At 37.8% G+C, this 22,721-nt stretch overlaps 1 protein-coding gene across 1 annotated transcript in view; it reads left to right on the top strand.

The window, feature by feature from the left end:
• Nucleotides 1–22,721, top strand: part of PCDH15 (protocadherin related 15) — a 1,723,534-nt gene that overhangs the window by 239,691 nt on the left and 1,461,122 nt on the right. The gene's annotated exons all lie outside the window — the stretch shown is intronic.

Raw genomic sequence — 22,721 nt, 5'->3', positions numbered from 1 at the left:
GTACTGTAATTAATTTTTATGAGAAATCTTGACTACTTGACTTTCAATTTATTTAGAAATGCAACTGTCCATTGACTAATCGTTTACTCAAAATGTTTAAGAACACATTACATGAAACTGTGGAAACTATATTTTTGTGAAATATATTTGGGGCTCTGAGAAATTTTCTAAATGTTACAGGGTTTAAATAGGCTTCCCTTAGAAAAAGTGTTTCTCTAAATTTGTATTTTGCTCTTTTTGTTTTTGTAGTTGACTGCAGTGTGATAGATATTATCTAGATAAGAGAACCACTTTTTAGAGTAGGTCTATTACATCATTAAAAATACAGTTTTTTTAGTGAAACTTATGAACACACTTCTTGAATAATAGACATTTTAAGAAAGGGAAAAATGTCCATTCTAAAAGTAAAAGTCTCTTTTATATTTTTCCAAACTTAATTGCTACATTTTTCTTTGAGGTCCTCCAGATTTACATCCTGCAAAAGAAAAGCAAAAAAAAAAAAAAAAAAAAATTACCTGAAATTTTAGAACATATTTTATTATCTACCATAATTAAAAATTTTTAAGCAGTTTCTGTAGTTTTTCCTCATTAAAATATTTCAATACTTGTATGAATAATCTGTGGTTCTCAAAGTGTTTTATTTTGGTTAAATAAATATCAAATCCTTTGGTAATGTACAATGAAGGAATTCCAGTTTTTTGTCTTATATTTAATCAAATACCCATATAATTTTTTAAAAAGACATAATAAAAAACCTCAAATATTGACATAATGATGGAATTTTTTGTCCCCTTTTCATTGGTTGACTTCTGAATCTTTGTATTAAGAAAATATCAAATATATTACAATATATATGAAATTCCATGCAGAATATGGGATTTGATATCTTTTCAAGTTGCATAAGCAATTTGAGTTTATATTGTATAATTTTACCAAAACATAATAGACCTTAGATTATAGGATACAGTATTGGTAGATCTGTAACAGGCAATTTCTATCTTATTTGGTTTTGTTTTGTCAAAATCAGAAGCTGTTAACTGTGATGAAGTATGAGAATCATACAGATTATTTTTTTGGTTATTTTCCAAATATAAATATCATGAACTTGCCAACATGGCCAGTATTACTTATAAAAATTGTTGCAAGAAGGGGTCACAAAATTAAAATTAAAAAATTAATTTAAAAAGTTGGAATTTCTTAGATAACTTGTTCAATTAGATAAACCTAGAGAAATTCAGACTAAGGAGAGAAAGGAAAGCAGCGGGAGGAGAGTTATTTCTTTATTTCTTACCTAAATAATAGATGATTCGAGTCAAATTTATTGGTTATTAATGATTCACTTCTCCATCAGAATATGGGTGTTCAAGATTTTGTTTATAATCCACCATAAGTTGAGTGTTCTCATTTGAGATAGTTACAGCTTGAGTATTTCATAGCCTTCTTTGAGGTTAAATTTTATTTTATTTTTAAAGATTTATTTTTAAGAGAGAGCATACCAGTGTGCATGAGTGGGGAGAGGGCCAAAGGAAGAGCCCGGGGGAGAGTCTCAAGCTGACTCCCCACTGAGCTTAAAGCCCAGCATGGGACCCGAACCCATAACCCTGAAATCATGACCTGAGCTGAAATAAAGAGTCAGACACCACCCAGGTGCCCATAAGGTTAAATTTTAAAACATACATGTGTTAAATTTATCAAATCATACACTTGTAGTATAGAATTTTATGAGTTCGAGTTTAAATTTTTGGGACATATTTTCTTCAAAATCAGAGGAGTTTTAAATCTTCTCAAAATCTTGCCAGCACTCCCAAAGGGGGTAGTTGGTGAGTAGAAGAATACAGTCCAAGACTGATCTGGAATCCCTTCCACAGGCACTTACTGAACAGAGATGTAAAGGAGTCAGTGGATTATCATTTGAAACTTTGTTACCTTTTAAGGAGCCATTTTATCTATACAATGCATTGGAAGTTTGAAACATTCTATACCCTTAGTGCTTTTTTATAAAATAACAGAGTCTTATATTCTGTTATGTATACTTTTAATCTAAACATAATTGTGTATATTCTAAGATGTGTTTTTATATGCTATTTCAAGCGTGTTCACCCTCCAGTTACCTATGGACATAGATGTATGTCCATCGTAAGAGAGAGTGGCATGGGCCCTAGTTCTCTTCAGCCCAGTCAGGTCTGTTTTCAAGGATAAGACATAGTTCAGGGCAGCAGGAGATGGGGATGAAAGCACGTTGATGTGTGTGAGTGAGCATCGTGGAGATTTCAGCAGTTGCTTCAGAGCCCAAGGATAACCTACGGAAAGCTGCAAAGGAGCCCCCGTTCTTCTGCAAAGCAGGCCCTATCTCGCTGTGCCGTGGGAACTCATTCCCTAGTCAGGACCCTCTGCAGTGGGGACAGTGCTGCAGTGACAGGACGGAACTCCTGCAGAGGGATTCATGACCACGGCCTGACTTTTCTACAAATTTCCAGAAACAGCAACTTAAACAACACCGATTTGTTACCTTTTTTTTTGTTGTTACCAATTTGTTACCGAGTTCTACAGGAAATAATCCACTGCAAGTCTCCCAGTGCTAATAATAGCAAGACATTAGCTGGACTGTGTACTTTTTTGGCTCCTCTAGCTGAGAACCTGTTCCCTTCCTCTGTCTCTAAAGCCAGCAGGGAGCGTAGAGTCCTTCTCATGCTGTGTTACTCTGGCGTTACTTCTCTGGTTTCTTCTTTTACTTCTCAGGACCCCCATAATTGTTTTGGGGTCTTCAAGACAATCCAGGGTAATCTCTCTGTGTTAAGGTCCAAGGATTCTCTTTTTGGGCTGTAGCATACTTGCAGGGTCCTATGGAGACTAGCATTCTGCTCACCTCCTTTATTATTAATTACCTGGCTTATGGTATCCGGTAGCTCTTAAACTCTTTATACTGCGGCCTAAAAGCAATTTGTTCACGTATTTCTTAATTTATTTCCCTATGTATTTTTAGTGATACTTTTATCTCTTATTGGCTACTGAATATTTGGAGAACTGCAATACCATCACTCATTCTATAATTCTTCCTTCCTACATCCATACCACACCTATCACCTTATTCATAGAGTCGTTTTTCTCTGAGTTTGCTTCTCTCAGTCTTACTTCTTTTATTTTCATTTGGCAAGAAGTTACTGGATTTCCTCAGATTCTTAGCTGGCATTTACAGTGTTCTGTCCTTGGATGATGATTCCTTCTTCTTTGTTAATACTTTTAGCTCTTTTAGAATGACTGCCTTTTCTGGTAGGTGCAGTACGGGAAATCTGATGCCCACCAGCAATAGAATACAAAATTAAGGCTGTGTTTTCTATTTTTCCCCCTAAAAAAACAAAAACAAAACAAAAAAACAAAAACAAAACAAACAAACAGAAACTTGTGTGTGTGTTTAGAGAGAGAACTGAGAGTAAGGTGAGAGTGGGGGAGATGCAGAGAGAATCCTAAACAGGATCCAAGCCCAGTGCAGAGCCCAACACGGGGCTTGATCTCAAGACCCTGAGATCATGACCTGAGCCAAAGTCAGATGCTTAACCTACGGAACCGCCCATGCACCCCCTCCTCTCCCTGTTTTTCATCAGATTATTTTTTGCTTGCTTGTTTATTTTCTCTCTTTCTTTGTTTAGTGTTGATTTGTAGGAGTTCTCTCTATATTTTTGGTAGTAACTTCTTATCACCTATGTCATTTGTATGTATCTTCTCCCATTCAGGAACTTGCTTTTTTGTTTTGTTGATTGTGCCCTTCACTGTGCAAAAGCTTTGTTATTTTTGGTGTAGTGTCAACAGTTTATTGTTGTTTTTGTTTTTCTTGCCTGAGGAGAACTATCTAGAAATATGTCGTTATGAGTGATATCAAGGAAAATGCTGCCTTTGATAGTTTCATGCCTCACTTTTAGGTCTTTATTCCATTTGGAATTTATTTTGTGCACTATGTGAGAGAGCGATCCAGTTTCATTGTTTTGCTGAACACCATTTATTAAATAAAGACTGTCTTTCCCCCAATGTATATTTATGCCTCTTTTGTCGTATATTAACTGAACATATAATTGTGGGTTTATTTCTGGGCTCTCTGTTCTCTTGATTTATGTGTCCATTTTTGTGCCAATACTACACTGTTTTGATTATTATAGTTTTTTAAAAAATTCTAATTTCTTTTCAGTGTAACAAATCATTGTTTTTGCACCACACCCAGTGTTCCATGCAATCCGTGCCCTCCATAATACCCACCACCAGGCTCCCCCAACCTCCCACCACCCCCCTTCAAAACCCTCAGATTGTTTTTCAGAGTCCATAGTCTCTCATGGTTCATCTCCCCCTCCAATTCCCTCAACTCTCTTCTCCTCTTCATAATTATTATAGTTTTATAGTGTATCTTGAAATCTGGGATGATGATGCCTTCAGTTTTTTCTTTCTCAAGATTACTTTTTGCTTTTTGGGGTCTTTGTAATTCCATAAAAAATTTTAGTATTGTTCTAGTTCTGTGAAAATGCTATTAGTATTGATAGGGATTTCACTGGATGTGTAGATTGCTTTGGGTATTATATTGTTTCCCCCTTTTTTCTGTAGTAAACTTATTAGCGCTGCTGCACATGTGGGAATTAGCCTTTCAGAAATCTGAGTCATATACCCTGTTTTCAAACAGTAAAGAACTGTGCATGTGTGGGAAAGTATAGTATTTAAGGGTGTGATTTTGGGGCCATATTATGTGGGTTTGACCAATAGTTCTAATGCATATTTACCTGTATAGCCTTGGGCAAATTACTTAACATATCCCTGTTTTAATGTGCTCGTGTGTGAAGTAGTGTTTTTAAAATTATTACATGAACTGACATTTGTGAAGTACAATTTAGTATGTACTGGGTAAGTTATTATTTATTAAGTTTATGAAATACAAAATACCTGATACTAAATTTAAGCCATATGTTTCTATAAGGAAACATATAAAGGAAAACTTTAGGAGACTAGTCAAATTGAAGAAGGCATCCATCATCACCTAAGGTCTTAATTAGGGTACCAAGGGAAGGGATCCTTTACTGTTCCATTTATAGGGAAATGGTAGGTTCTTCACATAGGGAAGCCACAGAGACTTGCTATCAACAAGTGAAGATTTGTTTTCTTAATTAAAAGACACCATCCCTACCTTCACATATTCAAATCCATATGCCTCACGCTGAGAATGAGATGTTCAATAAGATTTTTTTTTTTAAGATTTTATTTATTTATTTCACAGACAGAGATCACAAGTAGGCAGAGAGGCAGGCAGAGAGAGAAGAGGAAGCAGGCTCCCTGCTGAGCAGAAAGCCTGATGCAGGGCTCGATCCCAGGACCCTGGGGTCATGACCTGAGTCGAAGGCAGAGGCTTTAACCCACTAAGCCAAAAATAGGCCCAAGTAACTATTTCTCCAGAATATCAAAACAACAGAGTAGGACAATGAATAAATAAGTTAACATTTTTATGGTGTCTCAGAAGAAAAAATAAACATTTTCTCTCTTTCTCTCTCTCTCTCTTCTTTTTAAGAACACATAGAGCAGATTCAAGAGAGAGAAGTGATGGGAGATGGGGAAGGAAGAGAGAAAAATAAGAGATAGGAGGCAGGGCTTGGGGAGGGAGACTTCTCTTTCTCTTGTACTTGGAATTTGAGCCCCGCTGAGCAATGAATAATCCACAGGGAGACAAATAGAGCCTCCATAGCTTAATGTCCTTGATAGCGAGCAAAGGCCAAACATGCTATGGAAGTTTTTTGAAGAAGATGATTCTCCTATTGTTGGAATAAATATCCTGAAAGCTTTAAGAAAGCCAGAAAAATATAGGTTAGAAAGTACAATGTTCTAACAATATTTAGTATAATTAATGTATACGTTGGCTAGAAATTAGTAAAGGTAATAAAAAAGTATCAGGAAGAGGAAACTGACTATAAATAAAACAGATTTAAGAAACCAGTGAAGACTAAGGCCAAGAGATCCATGTAAGAGCAAAAACAATCTAAGAAAGCTCTAGGTAGCAAAAACATTTTATCTGTAGCGCAAGTTATGGAATCTCAAAACACACCACATGCATTTAGCTACAAAATGATCTAGACATCTTAAATACCAGTCCTGGAGCCTGGAAGAGTGGCGGATCAGAAAGTCTGAGAGATGTACTGTGCTATGGTTTCCATTCTCTTCATAAGAAATGATGACTGATGCCTAAGACAGATGTGTAGGAAATAGATGGAGAGAGAAATAGACAGTAGATTTATATTCATTCATAGATGGTAGATTGATAAACACTCAAAGGGCAGGGTTTGGTCAGTAGGTGGTTAGGCCTCACTTGGCCAAGGTCATGGATTGCCATTCTTCTACTGATGCTTCATCTGTTCACTCAATGCTGTCTTCAGGTGTGGAAGTGATAAATGCATAAGTATTTTGTTCTGGAAACAAAGGGTTATGGATCTTCTTTCGTACCTTACCTAAAATATGTCTAATTTTGTGTTGACTTTTAGGCTATACTAGTTTAGTTTATAATTATCATGATCATTAATACTACTTGTTGTCCCTAATTAAAACCTTGTACTTTATTACTATTTTTAAAAAAGATGTAGAAAGTGCAAGTAGGGGGAGGGACAGAGGGAGAGGCAGTAGCAAACTCCCTGCTGAGCAAGGAGCTGCATGTGATACTGGACTAGGGACTTGATCTCACCAACCTGAGATCAGTTAAGTCAAAAGCTTAATTGACTGTGCCACCCAGGAGCCCCTGAAATGTTACACTTTAATATAAAAAGTATAATATGTGTGTGTGTGTGTGTATAAAATAATCCAATTATTTTCCCACAATATTCATATCTGTTAACAGAATCTTAAAACATGGCTAAATAAAAAATATGTAAATGTGTTTAATAAGGATTAGGTTTGGAGGACTTAATTAAAAGTTACTAGCTACAGAGGAAGTAGAAATTATATACTAGGCTTCGTTGCTATCATTCAGTTCCTTTTCTGAAACCGATGCTTCAGCCTCTGAGCTTTTACCAGAAATGGAAAAAAAAAAATCAGTCCATGAGACGTTAAGCATGTCCCTTTAACTCTTTTGCTACATGAAGTAGAGTTTCAAATGGGTAGCTTCCTTTAAAGAAAGATTTATTCCTGTTTCACCACATGCATGGAACAAAGTCTGAGAAGAGCACTGGATTGCAATTCGGATCTCTTTCCTCTGAATTCGCAGAACAGTTCATCATTCTCGCTTCTGATAGTTGGTTATGTATTTGTCTCCTATCCAAGTATGTTCTGTAAGCTGTTTGAAGACAAGTTTCTTTTTGAAAACCTCTGCCATAGCTAGCATAGTATCTTCAATAATAGAGGCTCTGAAAGGATGCTAAAAGAAAAGCATAGAAGAATATTGATTGGTCGTACTAATCAAGGTTAGCCCAAGGTCAACCAAGCTCTGCTGACTGTCAGGAGCTCAATGTAATGATATAATATAAACCTGAGGAATGCTTTGTTCTATACAGTCTTCTATGGAAAACTGGAAAAATAGCAATAAGCTATTTTGCCTAGAAAAGTTTAGGCAAACCCAAACGATCCTATTTGAAAAATAAACATCAAGGAAACCTGTTTTTCTCCCTAGATTACAAATTAGTGAATACCTACTTTAACATGTTAGAGTTTGGAATACATTCCTCCTCTTTTCTTCTGTGGATTAATATTTCCCTCCCTTTGTTGTAACTCAGTTGCCTTGAGAATGTGATGTCACAAGCCTGGGGTATTAGAGATGGTATTTCCAGTCTGTTCTTTGAAATGAAGGAAAACTTACTATAAGGTTAAGAGCCAACAAGCACTTTACAGCTGTGACACCGTTACCCATATATGAGCTGAACATTCTTATGGGTGGTGCTTCCTCATCATCAAGTTTAAACACTTGAGTGCCTTGCTTACTATTGAGAAAATGCATTATTTTAAAAATTGCCTAAGTACCTAATTTTGTTTTTTAAAACAGGTGAATAATCTTAGGCCAAGAAATAAATATTAACTTTGTTGCTTAGAAGTTTCTACTATTTGTATCCCATCAAATAAAGCATTAATTCTTCATTTTGGCCTACTTAGTAAATCTGAGACCACTAATGTAGATGAATAACCAAACTGAAATAGTTAACCCTTGTTTAGAGAGGTCCTGTTTCAGTGTTATGTCAAATATTATTTGAAGAATCCATTAATGGATACATTGTCTCCCCGAGAACAAGAGTAAAATCCAGCGTGGAATCTTGAGACTGTAAGAAAGTTTAGTTGAGAAAAAGACAATAAAATTAAAACTTTAATTACTAAAAGGTCATGTGGGAGTATTATATACCTTCTTTGAGTAATCAAAACTAAAATTAGGAGTCTGGCAAACAGAACCTGAACATGATTCAGATACGGTAAGTCAAAAGCCAGATGAAACCCTCCTGTACCTTGCAGAAGGGAAATGCTGCTTTAAAAACCAAGGACAAAGAGATGAGCTTAAATAGAAGCCAAAAAGCATCATCTTCTGTAAATGGTGGCTCTTGTGTTGAGACCTGAGAAGCCAAGGGCAAGAATTCTTCCGAGGTCCAATTTTCTCGTAGTAGCCTGGCTCCGAGTCCTGCGGGTCTGGTGGGAGAGCGTACCTGTCACTTACCTCATTAAACACTGGGTTTGCCTGTAAGAAGTAGAGGATTAAAGACCAATTTTTCCACATGGGGTTTGCTTGTGTGCAGACTTCTATACACTATCAGATGTAATTTTAAGCAAAGCTTCTAGATGAAGGGCAGCAAAAATGAACATTTCAAATATTAGGAAATAATTATCATATGTAAACTGTTATCATTTTTAATAACCACTGAAACAATATAAGTGTGTGTATGAGCCATGATCTCAATTTGACAACTATAGCCCTGAAATGTTATATGGCCTCTTAATAGGTACAGCCTTCTACTTGAAGCTTCTTAAAACAAACAAACAAACAAACAAACAAAAAACTATTATTTCCATGTTACTTTTGAATTTTACCTACTTTTCTAAGTTTCACATCTAGGACTTTAGTTTTAAAAAATTCAAAGCGGCTTTCCATATTTTACTGATATTCACTAAATTTTCTTTCTATTAATTTGAGTGTCATTTTCAAGGGCAAATGTAAATGTCAAATATGTTAATTAGCTGGGAAGTTAACACACACACACACACACACATCCCATGCTGATTAAGCAAAGGGACATGACCAATGATCTCAGAGGGCTAAAAGGAGAATTTCTTAGTCTGGCTGAGGCTGCAGAACAAGCCCAGGTCCTCTCAACTATCAGATACAGGCAGAACAGAACTGATTTGGAGTCTCCGAGAGCAGACTAGACAGGACCATTTCCCCTCTGGATCTAAAGAGGTGAAAGAATAAGACATTAACCTTTGTGACAACAGTTTCCAATACAGAGATTGTGTTGAGGCAGACAAAAACATTTAACATGGGAATTAACATTTTAGACAAAGTTGGGATAAACTAGGGTTTCAGGAAACAGGATTGAAAGGAAGGAGCGATGGTGACGGTATGACTATTACAGGAAGTCACACTTTATTCTAACGGCATCCTGTATCCTAGGTATCGCTAGTTTCGACAAATTTTAATCCTAGGACGCCTCACTTAGGAATCTTCTTAAATATCACTTCTATATTGTCTGTGTTTTATTCTTCCTTAATTAGATTTGGCACCTTTCAAACACACTCATTGGAAAAGCAGCTGCATACTCAATGCTTTTTGGCAGTGGGAACTCAAAACCCTGAGTTCTTAGCAGTTTCTGGGGAAAACTCAAAATTGGCATTGGGACCAAAGTCAATACCAAAAGAAGTCATTTTCCTGCTCTTATTGACCTCTGTGTGGCCAACAGGACCTATGTGGGGAGATGAGGATGGGGATGTGGGTGGACATGACATGCAGGGGACAATAGAAGATCGTTACCTGGTACTTGGAGTCCAGCCTTTGTACCGATTTTGACACAGTTCCTCATGGTGATTAAGTAGAACTTCTCTTGACAGTGCGCCCCTTGTAGGATATTTTTATATTTGGGGTCAAATTAGTTTTCACTCCCTTTATTCCTGTGTTGTTGTGAAGTCAGCTTGTGCAGAGGTGTGGGATGCCAGTTGGCTGCTGTGCCCTGGCCATCTTCCTCTCTCTCTGTTCCCTCAGTGCATGCGTGCTGGCATTTCAAAAATAAGTTGATAATTAAGTTGAAAATAATACAATCCTGTCATGCCTTTCTGTATTTATGGTAGTGACCGCATAGAATCTTGTTTTCTTCCATATATAAATAAGTATTTATTGACTTATAAATTTGAGATAAAATCCATATTGACCTATAACCGGGCTTCCCTGTTTTGGGTTTGCCCCTCTGGAGTAGATTATGGGACATTTTCCTGCTTATCATTCACCACAGTTATGCCACATAATTACCGTGAGGTCCTATCCGATCTCTCACCAACATGGTTAGCACAGGTGATCCTTTCTCTCCTTACCTGTGCTAGCCTTTTATCTGTTAGTATGTTCTGGATATGATAACACAGAACTTTCTTTTCATTAACTGCAGTTAAAAACAATACATGCTACTGTGGTTAGTCCATATCTCTCCTTTCAGCTCTGTTTTTACAGAAGAGATCTGGTCCTCCTTCTAGCACAGAACTATGTAATTGATTTTCCCCCTGTATGCAGAACCTATTCCAGCTAATTAGTTGATCTCATTATGGTTAAAGAAATCGTGGGCCTTCCTCCTTCTGGGGCAAACATTACTCCCATCTGGAATGGTATCTTCATCTATGGAAATCATTAAAAGTCCATCCCACCACCCCTTAGGTATGGAGCTTTCCCTTTGGGCAGCACAAACTTGCTTCTTCTGCTTCTGAATTCACAAGATGCTTGTTTTACTCTTGACACACCAGCCTGGTAGGGTTCTCTAAGTTCCTGGTTCTTGCTGGAACATTTATAAGCTCCTGGAGATGCTCCCATTTTGCAAATTCACAAGAATACCTCCTTGTACAGTGATAGCCCTCTCTTGAGTTGTTCCAATTAATATTCATCTTTATAAATGCTGTTAATAACTACTATATATCAAAACTAATACCATGTAGATAATAAACTGTTCTCTAAACACTGTTCCTTATATATGCATAATATTTCAAAGCTTTTGCATGGAGTATTGTGTGTTCTTAGTGTTTATTAGCTATTGGGAGTGAATGTAGACTAAATGAATGTGCATAGAGTGTTCTATCATGTAGGAAAGCTACCCCAGATATTTAACATTTTGGAGACAGAGCCCTGCAACAGCAACAATAGTGTAATGTAACAATCTAGCATTGTTAGGAGATTTTGATGATCACTGAGGGAATAGGAATGGTGCACAGATTGCTTGCTGTTTCCCAGGATGCGACATTCACACCTCTTTGAGCACTTGCTGCTCTTGGTCACTGTGGTGCAGTTTATCTCCTCCAGGCAACATTCACAGGTGGGGCAGGGAGATTTATGTTTGTTTGGTGTTTCATTTATTTTTTTAAGTTTTATTTTAGAGAGAGCACATGCAAGTCGGCGGGGGGCGGGGTGGGAAAGGGCAGAGGGAGAGAGAGAATCTTAAGCAGACTCCCCACTGAGCACAGAGCCCAACTTGGGACTTGATCTCATGACCCTGAGATCAGACCTGAGCTGAAATCAAAAGTCAGGTGCTTAACCAACTGAGCCATTCAGGCGCCCCATATTTGTTGTTTTATTTTCAGTCACTAATGTAGGTTCAATTTTGAACTTACGTAATCATGGATCGGGGTCTATAGCCCAAAGAGTCCCCCTCCCTAGCTTTGAGAATCAGATTCCTGGACCATTTCATATATCTTCATTTGGCTAATTTTTTAGTCTCAATGTAGATGCAGTTTTTATTGCTAATCCCCCATAAAACACAGAATCCTGGGTAAAAAGATTACCATTCCATTAAAAACTACACAATTCTGGATAGTATTTATCACATTTTAAGGTGGCACATAGTTTACTTTTTCATGCTCCAATGAGATAAATAAAGATGACATTGTCTTATTCACCCTTGCATCATGGTGTGTAGAACAGTGTCCTTCCAAATGTACTCAAACATTGCAGAAGGAATGGAGCAATTAATGAGCACAAACAGTCTGGCATATCTTTCTGACTTTAGTAGATTTGTTGAGAGTTTAAAAAGATCACTCTGGTGAGCTCAATGTGCCACCCAATTATTGTGAATAGGAAAACAAACATTAAAAGGAGATCACAAAAATCACAGTATTTTATATCAGATGAAGATTGTATAACTAATGCCGTTTCTTTTAGCTATAGTAGGTTGTCCTTTAAGTAATTGATCTTTTGTGATACTGCAATTAACAAAGTGCTTTATTATAGAAAAATAGCATTTTGGGATCAATATGGTTTTGATATTTTAATATGTATTTTATATGATATTTTTCAAGCCCCCACCTCAGCAGAATTTAACTCTGTTTTTCTGGCAATGCCTGACATCATGCTTTGCATATGAAATGTGCTCAAAAACTACTTGCTTGCTAAATTTAATTTAAATTAAATGTTCAGAAACCTAATTTTATAGGCACCATGCATGAGAGAACTTTAGACTCGTCAACATAGGAAGGTCAGTACAAATCCTGACTTTGATCTGACTTTAGTCTGGAGGTTTGTCCAGTGCCAAAAGTGATGAAGAGTCTTACTTGAGGAATAGTACTCATTTCATAAAAGATTTTTACGAGATATTATAGTTCTAGTGTTCTCTTGGTTATGTATCAACCAGCTCTCTGTTTAAATACATGACAAGGGGAAAAGTAGTAAGACTGACTATATTTACCATATATGTTTGATCTAGTAAAGGTTAACCTTTCTAATTAAAAAGTTGGTTTATTTGCAGTTACTCTCCTTAATACAGATATGAGTGGGATTGGACACTCACAAGGGAATTTTAGAAACCCTAACCTCTCTCCAAGTTCCCATGAGGCATTTAAATCATTAAATTAAAACAAAGAATCAAGGGGTCTCTGGGTAGCTCATTTGGCTGAGTGTCTGCCTCTTGGTTTTGGCTCAGGTCAGAATCTCAGGGTCCTGGGATTAATTCCTGCACTGAGCTCCCCAGTCTGCCAGGAGTCCACTCGAGATCCTCTTCCTCTGGGCTTCCCTCCCCCAGCCCCCACTCGCTTGAAGGCCTGCTTTCTCAAATAAAATAGATAAATAAAAAATTTTTTTAAAAGAATCCATTCTCATTTGTTCAAACTAAATAGTGCTCTATTTTATCTGTGGAATTCTCTGTTAATGAATGACATTGTTTTCAAAGTATCTCTTTAGAAAAGACCTAGCTTTACAGGCTTAGAGGACGAATACACTAATAACCTCATTAAACTAAGAATTGCTCGACATCAGTCCACCTTTATTGTTTTTTGAAGTTTAATGTCTAGCTCAGTACTAGGCTCAGAAAAACTACTAAAACCTGCAGACACCCCGCTGAGCAGGGAGGCTCATGCGAGACTTCATCCCAGTATCCCAAGATCTTGAGCTGAGCTCAGCTCCCTAATACACACCTAAAAAGTACTTAACCTCCTGGCCACCAGGTGCCCCTAGAGCAGTACTTTTTAGGTGTGTATTAGGGAGCACTAATCAAGCAAGATATGTACATTAAAAAAAAAAAATGCTTCCTGGTTTTTCTTGAAGAGTATCTAACCTACATTAGCATCACTTCCCAATTTTGCTTGAGCAAATCCATTTTCTGTGCAGTATTCAAAATTCTTTGGAGAAGGTTGTGCTTCTGAGATGATGTGTCCAGGGGGCCATCTTCTGAGTCCCTGGTGGCCAGAGAGAAGCGGTGGGAGAAGTCAGGGAGTTGGCTAAATGAGCCCAAGTGCAATAAAAGTTCTCATTTTGACTGAAGTTTGACTTTGTCCTACTGTTGAAATTTAAATGAAATTTTTGAAAACAATTCCCTTGCTCTGAAATCACATAGCACTTCTCTGTAATGCATACAGTTTTAACTATCATCCCTCATAGTGCTCGCCAATATGTTTACTTTTAAAAAAAGTGATAATATAATTTAAGATCCAGACCTGTGTTTCATATGTGGCATGCTGAGAAGTGGCCTCAGTAGAATGAGTCCGTTGGTAGACTACATGTCCGAGAGAGTGTGAGCTGGAATGGGGTGGGTGCAAGGGGTGAGGAGGAAGAAGGGAGATGGGTCAGCAACCCTGGCTTAAAGTTGCATTTCTGATGCTCTTTAAAGGTAAGATCCCTCCCCGCTTTATTTCAAAACTGGGTATAACATTCATTATGAGTTAAGAACTTCAGAAGTGATTCTGAATAGAAATTTCATAACTTAGGAAAGAACACTTTTAACAGAAAGAGCAGTTCGTCACAAAACCAGTAATGCCCTAACATGAGGGAGTCAGGCGATGTCTTTGTTCCTATAAATTCTGAAAAGGTGCCTTTCTATGAGGCTGTCAGAAACGGATGTATGACACACAAAAATGGCATAATGAGCCTTTAATTTGAAGTAACTAAAGTGTATTAGCCTTAGTCAAGTGAACAGTTTTATTTTTGTTGCTGTCTTTAGTAATCACACATGTATGAGTCATTAAAAAGCCAATTTGGTTGTTTCAGTGCATGCTGTTTTATCTTGTTTTCTCTCTGCCAGCAAGCACATTTACCCGTAAATGGCTCACATCTGTTCTTTGTAATTTAGTGATTATGTGAAGGCCTCTGTGCCCCCTTGTTTATTTTAAAAGGACAATGAGAAGCTTCATTTGCATGTGAATTAAGGCAAAGCTTTGATTTCTGAGGTTCTTTGGTTATTTGTAAACTTTCCTTATAAGTGGGTATCCACTCTCTACAACATATGAAACATTTAAAATCTGTAAGTCATTGTCTATGACCATGCCCCATTTAGCCTATATCACTTGATGGATGGCCCCCAATATTTTCCAAGCTATTGGCAGTACGTGGCCATTTTGATTCCTATCCAAAGAAAAATCTGGTTCATTGGGATAACCATATGTCTCAGTCCCAGGACAGTCCTTGTTTACACCTGTTGTTCAGATATAATTATTGTTAGTCCTCCTCTCACTCTAAAAATTGTTCACAATCAGATCAACATCTCTCTGGTCATCCTAGCTATGAGGCTGTAACTGTGGAATCAGTAAAGTGAGGTCTCAGTAGAAGTGATTGTTAACTTTTAAATTTCTAGGAATCAAAATGAAACGTTTGGGAATTAATCTACTTGGAAAACGATATAAATTCTAGCATATTCTGGTGTATTTCAGGTGGTGTTTCTAGTTTGCGTATAATCTGCTCTGTTGTAGGCTATTTGGTACAGTGGGAAGTGCAACACGAGTTAATATCCTCCATGGTCCTGTCAGAGAAATGCTCTTTGAGGCACTACCCAGTGTATTTTTTTTTTTTTTTTTTTTGGTATTGGGCTAGTACCATCTGGTCTTGCCTACTGTAGGTATTCCATAGACGCCTTATTGATGACCATGTGTTACATGGCTTGAACACTTACAGAGACCTCCACCATCTTCTAGTTTGATTGGAAACAGTGGGTGGGGAGAGCCGGCTGCCCTGTAGCGGTGGAATTGCCCCTCCAGGTGAGTGGAGAGCCAGGTACCCGGCATTATACTCTCGTATGCTAGTGGAAGAACTGGGCCTCCTCCTGGGGAGTTTGCCAGGCACTGAGAAGTTTCTGTATCTGTATCTTCTACATGCTTGTGTTGATAAGATGACATCAATAATCACCTCACACACTGTGGACACACAGAGATCTGGAGCTGTGGAAGAGAGGGTGTGAGCAGGACCATGGAACAAAGAGAAGGGAGTGGCCTTCTGACCACAGGCACGTCTGTGATGTCCCTGCAACATTTCCTTCCTCTCAGAAAGGAGCTGAGAACCCCTCCAAACTCTATCACAAGGAGTAAATGGTGGTTTTATAAACTACCAGGATAACAACATCTGTCTGCCTTCCCAATTAATAATCTCAACAAACATCCTCCTTGAGCCACCTGTAGTTGCCTACATATAAATAAGACATTTGTACGGTTTCAGTAAAGCATTCAGTGAGAACTACACCTGATCCAAATGTGAAATAGTGACATTTTCTTAGAGTTATTCATAGCCGTGGAAAGGGCACATTATACGTACTTACAGGGCTTTCAGCCAATACTGATTAAGTCTTACTGTGTAGACTACAGTATTATTCTTAGAACTACCAAGATTACAGACATTATTAGCTATCCATTCCACAAATTATAAATAATGGCAAATACCTTTCAGAATTCAGACTGGATACCCTAGCAGACATAAGCCTTTCTGAGTGATTCTGAGAGATTTCTGTTCTGTAGATAGAGCAATCAATACTAAATGCAGACATATTTTAAGATCACACAGGGTTTTAGAGTTTCTTAAGCTTCCAGAGTGTTTTAAGGTGATTTCTAACGAAATTCAGTGCAGAACTTCTTAAATGTAGTCATTTTTAATGTATAAATATGTCTAACGGTGGGGGGGTGGTGAGCTGTGTGTGTGTACACACATATGTTAGGACAAAACTACTGAAATTTTTAAAAAATTTAACATAAAATGATGTGATTTGGACCTTTAAAATATATCCCTTGCTATTGTTGATTAGATAGAACTGTTGACAAATGATATCTATTTATCAAAAGAGAGAAGGAGCAAGTTTTGTATTTATGGCAGATAATATGATTTCTAAGGTATTCTCTTTATCAAACTTTTTTTCTGGAATATCCAGTTATAAGTCAAAACTAACACAGAAGACACAGGCATTAAGCAGAATTAATCTTTTTTTTTTTTTTTTAAGATTTTATTTGTTAGAGAGCACACTAGCAGGGGGAGGGGCAGGCAGTGGGAGAAGCAGGCTCCCCACTGAGCAGGGAGCCTGACATGGTACTCGATCCCAGGACCCTGAGATCATGACCCAAGCAGAAGGTAGACACTCAACCCACTGAGCCATCTGGGTGCCAGTTAGGCCAGTTATAAAACCAAGGATATTTCAGTTTGAGTTTAGATTTCTAATTTTTCTTGAATAATTGAAATTTCTGGCAACATATAACTTACACAGAAGCAAGATCACAATCAGAAGAACCTGAAGAAAATGTTCATGCCTTGAAAGACATGTACATAAGTGTGCAGTCAAATTTCCCTCAAAGCCCATCTTTCTTTTTTCTTTTTTTAAATGTTTTATTTATTTGAGAAAGACAGAGCATGAGCAGGAAGAGAGGTGGAGGGAGAGGGAGAAGCAGACTCCCCACTGAGCAGGGAGCCCAATGTGGGGCTCGATTCCAGGATCCTGGGATCATGACCTGAGCTGAAGGTAGATGCTTAATGACTGAGTCACCCAGGTGCCCTAAGTAGATTTAATCTTTACATATTAAGAGAAAACTGCATGTGTAACAGGATGTCAAGGATTTTTATACTTGAATTACTATTTAGGAAACCCTGAATTTGGAATAAATAAGTAGATAGGTGAATACTATTAAACTTAGGAGGTTAAGAATGTTAAAGTCCAAATGAGCAACTGGTTGCAGGGGGAGAGGGAGGTAAGAAACCCAATGGTCTGTGACAGAGGGATACAGACAACATCCATTACTGGGGCCCTGCTAATTTCAGACTGGGGAGAGATAGATAGAAGTGGGCAATGTCTAAAGTAAGCACCCTACCTCCAACACCCCTATGAAATTTTTACAGAATCGAACAAAAGGCGTGCTAACACACACCAACAACAACCATAGCAAAACACATTGAAGAGGATGAATATAATATATATTGGATTTTTTTTTTAAGTGGAAAATTCTGCCTTTAGGTCTCCACTGCTATGCCAGCTGCCAAGGTGCCATCCGCTAGAGACTGGGGTTGGTGTCTGAGCTACATGAATAAAAAGATGGCAATGTGGAACTTCTGAGATCATGGATGATATTAAGGATCATTATGTCAGAGTCTAATAAACCCCCAGTTAACAAAGCTTATGCAGCAGGAAAAAGGATGTGTTAGCTCCTGTTCTGAAATATTAGTTAGTTCTGAAATAGTTAGCTTAGAAGGGTGGGACAGCTTACTAAAGTTTGCTAAGGAAAGTCTCCTGGTGTTCATGAGATGTCTGATGACTGTATACCCATGGTGCTTTATTTCCTATCTAGAAAGGGAAACAAAAGCACTTTATTACCAGGGACAGGAATGTGAATGGTCTCATTAAAGAGTTACAGTAGTTTTTTTTTTTTTTTTTTTTAAGATTTTATTTATTTATTTGACAGACAGAGATCACAAGTAGTCAAAGAGGCAGGCAGAGGGAGAGAGGAGGAAGCAGACTCCCCAAGGAGCAGAGAGCCTGATGCGGGGCTTGATCCCAGGACCCTGGGATCATGACCTGAGCTGAATGCAGAGGCTTAACCCACTGAGCTACCCAGGCGCCCTAGTGTTACAGTAGTTTTAAAGCAATTTCCTATAATGTTTACAATTATCCTACAAATATCAAAATGAATCAGTAGTGTTAGAATTACATATGTTTTGGGGCACCCTGGATGGCTCAGTGGTTTAAGCCTCTGCCTTTGGCTCAGGTCATGATCTCAGAGTCCTGGGATTGAGCCCTGTATCAGGCACTCTGCTTGGCAGCGAGTCTGCTTCCCTCCCCACCCGCCTACCGCTTCCTGTCTCTCTGCCTACTTATGATCTCTCTCTCTCTCTCTGTCAAATAAATAAATAAAATCTTTAAAAAAAAGAATTAAATGTTTTATTTTGTCTCTTATTGTAACTATTAACCCATTATTAAAAACAAAATAAAAAAAATTTGTTGTATTCTGAAAAAGTGCTCCACATCACTCGGCATCAGGGAAATACAAATCAAAACCACAATGAGATACCACCTCACACCAGTCAGAATGGCTAAAGTTAACAAGTTAGGAAATGACAAATGCTGGCAAGGTTGCGGAGAAAGGGGAACCCTCCTACACTGTAGGTGGAAATGGAAGCTGGTGCAACCACTCTGGAAAACAGCATGGAGGTTACTCAAAAAGTTGAAAATAGAGCTATCCTAAGACCCAACAATCGCACTACTGGGTATTTACCCTAAAGATACAAATGTAGTCATCTGAGGGGGCACGTGCACCCTAATGTTTATAGCAGCAATGTCCACAATAGCCAAACTATGGAAAGAACCTAGATGTCCATCAACAGATGAATGGATAAAGAAGATGTGGTATATATATATACAATGGAATATTATGTAGCCATCAAAAGAAATGAAATCTTGCCATTTGTGATGATGTGGATAGAACTAGAGGGTATTATGTTTAGCAAAATAAGTCAATCAGAGAAAGACAACTATGATTATGATTATGATTTTGATTATGATCTCCCTGATATGAGGAAATGGAGATGCAACATTGGGGGTTTGGGGGGTAGGAAAAGAATAAATTAAACAAGATGGGATCAGGACGGAGACAAAGCATAAGAGTCTCTTAATCTCACCAAACAAACTGAGGGTTGTCTGAGGGAGGAGGGTAGGGAGAGGGGGGTGGGGTTATGGGCATTGGGGAGGGTATGTGCTATGATGAGTGCTGTGAAGTGTGTAAACCTGGCGATTCACAGACCTGTACCCCTGGGGTTAATAATACATTATATGTTTATTAAATAATTAAAAAAAATTAAAAATTGTTGTATTCATTTCCAGTTAAGATGAAGAAGCACTCTTTGCTAACTTTTGCCTGATCTAGCAGGGGGATGGGAAGAGAGCCCCTGTAGGATGGAATAGTTTGCAGTTAAACTGTCAGACAAGGCTGTAAGAATCTGAAGGCCTGACCTGGCTTAGGAGATGCGCACCCATGGTCACACAGTGCTATTTGCGAGGCTGCGGGTCCTCAGTCCTCATCATGTGGGCCTCTCCAAAGAGCTGCTCAGGCCATGGCCGTGTATTCCTTCACCAGGGATGGTCCAAGCAGGGGGAAGGAAGAGAGTGCCCAGCACTCTTACTACTACTTCACTTGAAGATGCCATTACTTGGGCACCTGGGTGGTTCAGTCATTTGAGCATCTGACTCTCAATTTTGGCGCAGGCTATGATCTCAGGGTTGTGAGATTGAGCCCTGAGTCAGGCTCTGTGCTTATCAGGGAGTCTGCTTGATTCTCCTTCCCTCTTCCTCTCCCCACTGTGTGTGCAAGCTCTCTCTCTCTCTCTGTATCTCAAATAAATCTTAAAAAAAAAAATACTATTACTTCTGTTGCAACCAGTTCATCGAACACATCCCTCCTACTCCAGCATAAGAAGGCATTAACCAATGGTTGACTACCAAGGTGAATGTGGTGCATGATGGGCCATCTTGTCCCCTCTCAGCACAACCTACAAAGAATCCCAGAAATTGGGCACATTATCAAAAGTAAAGATAATCAACTGATGTCAAACCTGAAAAGGACTACATCTAAAATATTTGAATTATAACTAAGTTATTATAATTGTGCTCTCTGAAGAAATGGCAAAACCCATTGAAACAAATAGAAATGCAAAGTCTCAGCAGACTGATAGAATTTTTTTAAAAAATGGAAAATTTAGAACTGAAAAAATTTTAAAAATCACTGAAAGTGCTCAAAAATGGAAATAAGGGAAAAAAATAAGAAAACTTGAAAGTTATCAATAGATGCCTTCCAATCTATAGCGCTAGCGAGGGGGGAACGTGTAAAGAAAAAATTAAGAACTTCAAAATCTTTGTGGACAATATCAAGAATTCTAACATTTAGGCCACAGGAATCTTGAAAAGGAGGAGAAAAACCATGGCTCAGGGGAAAAAAGATCTGAAAATGAAAACTTTCTAAATTAGGCAGAAAATATGAAATTGCATAAGCAAGTGCTTCAGCAAAATTCAAACAAGGTAATTTCAAGGAAATATATGTCCAGTGCATCAGAATAAAGCTGCTGAAAGCCAAAAGTATGGGAATAAGAATCCTGTAAGCATCCATAGGAAATGATATGCCCAGGAGAACAGGATTCAGGTGACTTCAGATGGCTCATCAGAAACCTTAGAAAACCAGACATCACTTTTCAAGCGCTGATGGAAAAGAATTTTAGATCCAGTGAAAATATTCTTCTAATGAAAATAGAAATGTTGTCAGATGAAAACTAACTAGAGTAGTTTATTGTCAGCAGACCTGTTCCAAGTAAACACTAAAAGACACTCCTCAGATAGAAAATGATATCCCAGGTAGAAATGATCTTCAAAAATGAAAAAAAAAAAAAAAGTGCAACATCAATTGCAGATTTCTGAGTAAATGTGATAAACTGTTATTTCTCCTAAGTTTGTGAGAATGTATGCAGTAGTTGAATATAAAAGTTAAATCATCTGGTAACATTTTCACATATACAGTATATGAAAACTAATAAACAAAAAGCAGGATAGCCATGATACAATACCTTTACATTGGTGGTTTCTACATTTCTAAATTTACTTCAAGTGGTAAAATATTAACTCTCAGGAGATTGTGAAATGTTAAGCATATATATTATCCCTGAAAAAATTACATAAAAACTATACAAAGAGATAGTATATAAATTTAAACAGAATACTAAAAAAAAAAAAAAATCAAACTTCAAGAGACAGAAAATTAGAAACAGAAGAAACAAAAAGAGCCGAACAAAAAAATGTCATAAAATGATGCACAGCCCCCCAAAATGATGCATCCAAATCCAAATGTATCTTTAAATATTAAATATAAATGTAAATATTAATGGTTTAAATTAAATATAAATGGTTTAAACGAACAGCTGGAAGAGATGAAGATTGAATGTTATTTACTATTAGATGTACATTAAAATCACAGTAAAGGAGAGATTTTTGGTCTGACTAAAACATAGCTATGAAACTTGTTAACAATGAAAACCGCCTATTTATTTATAAATGTAGTGAGAATGGATAGAAACTGGAACACTCCTGTATCACTGATAGGAACATAAAATGGCATAGGCTCTCAAAAATTGTCAGTTATCTAATGAAACTATGGGTGATCTAGGAGCTGCGTTCTTAGGCATGTATACCAGACAAAGGAAAATTTATATCCACACAAAAACCTGCACATAAATGTCCATAGCAACTTTATAGCAGTTAAAAAGGGGGAACAAAGCCAGGTGTCTGTCATGGGTGAAGTGTTAAATCAGTCATGGTGGGTTCCTGCTATAAAATACTATTCAGCAATGAAGAGGAAGAAACAATTGATACTTTGGTCCATGCCAGTGTGGGGATGGGTCTCTAGGAAATTATACTTAATGAGAGGAAAATGTATTTCAAATACTTAACGTAGTGTGTGATTCCACATATAGAATAATTCTTAGATGACAAAAATGGCAGAGCTAGAGAACAGGTTCGTGGTTTCCAGGTATTAGGAAGAGATGTGGAGGCAGGGAGACAGCGGTAGTGTTAGAGGACATCATGGGGGACCTGTGTGGTGAGAGTCTTCTGTATCTTGACTGTGGTCACAATCACCTGCATGCGCACACGTGGTAAAATTGCACAGACCTGAACATATTTGCACAACCACAGGAGAACATAAAATGGTGAGTCTGAATAGGTCTGAGAAGATGTTTGCGTCGGTTCCCAGACTGTGGTAGTGTGCTGTGTTCACACAAGATCTCACCACTCGGGGAATGTGGGTGCAAACACATCTGGTCCCATTTTCTCTGTTGAGGC

This window comes from Mustela erminea, chromosome 14 (genome assembly GCF_009829155.1).
Source record: "Mustela erminea isolate mMusErm1 chromosome 14, mMusErm1.Pri, whole genome shotgun sequence".
In the NCBI taxonomy this organism is placed as follows: Eukaryota; Metazoa; Chordata; class Mammalia; order Carnivora; family Mustelidae; genus Mustela; species Mustela erminea.
The sequence above is the reverse complement of the archived record's forward strand: the minus strand, read 5'-3'. Positions and strand labels throughout refer to the sequence as shown.